The sequence below is a fragment of the Cynoglossus semilaevis genome, chromosome 10 (genome assembly GCF_000523025.1).
Source record: "Cynoglossus semilaevis isolate Cse_v1.0 chromosome 10, Cse_v1.0, whole genome shotgun sequence".
NCBI classification, from domain to species: domain Eukaryota; kingdom Metazoa; phylum Chordata; class Actinopteri; order Pleuronectiformes; family Cynoglossidae; genus Cynoglossus; species Cynoglossus semilaevis.
The window spans coordinates 18479492-18479968 of NC_024316.1; the positions used below are offsets into that span (position 1 = coordinate 18479492).

At 45.7% G+C, this 477-nt stretch overlaps 1 protein-coding gene across 1 annotated transcript in view; it reads right to left on the reverse strand.

The window, feature by feature from the left end:
* The window catches only part of LOC103385445 (cadherin-4), a 20589-nt gene that overhangs the window by 15757 nt on the left and 4355 nt on the right, over nt 1–477 (reverse strand).

Here is a 477-nt window from a genome sequence, read left to right on the forward strand (position 1 = left end):
ATGGATGGATGGATGGATGATGGATGGATGGAGGGATGGATGGATGGATGATGGATGAATGTTAGATGGATGGTTGGTTGGTTGGATGGATGGATGGATGGTTGGTTGGATAGATGGATGGATAGATGGATAGATGGATGGATAGATGGATGGATGTTGGATGGTTGGATGTTGGATGGACATTAGATGGATGGTTGTTTGGATGGACAGATGGATGTATGGTTGGTTGGATAGATGGTTGGTTGGATGGATAGACGAATGGATGGATGGATGGATGGATGGATGGATGGATGGATGGATACTGTATATATCATCCAATAACATCCGACCTCATGTACTGTATATAAAACCTCAGTTACTCCTCCAGCGGCTGCAGTACTACAGTACTACTACAGTATTTTTCCTGACTACACACTGACTAACTGTGTATCATCGCTGCCTGTCGTCCTATCGCTCCATCTCTCCCCCCCCCTCCCT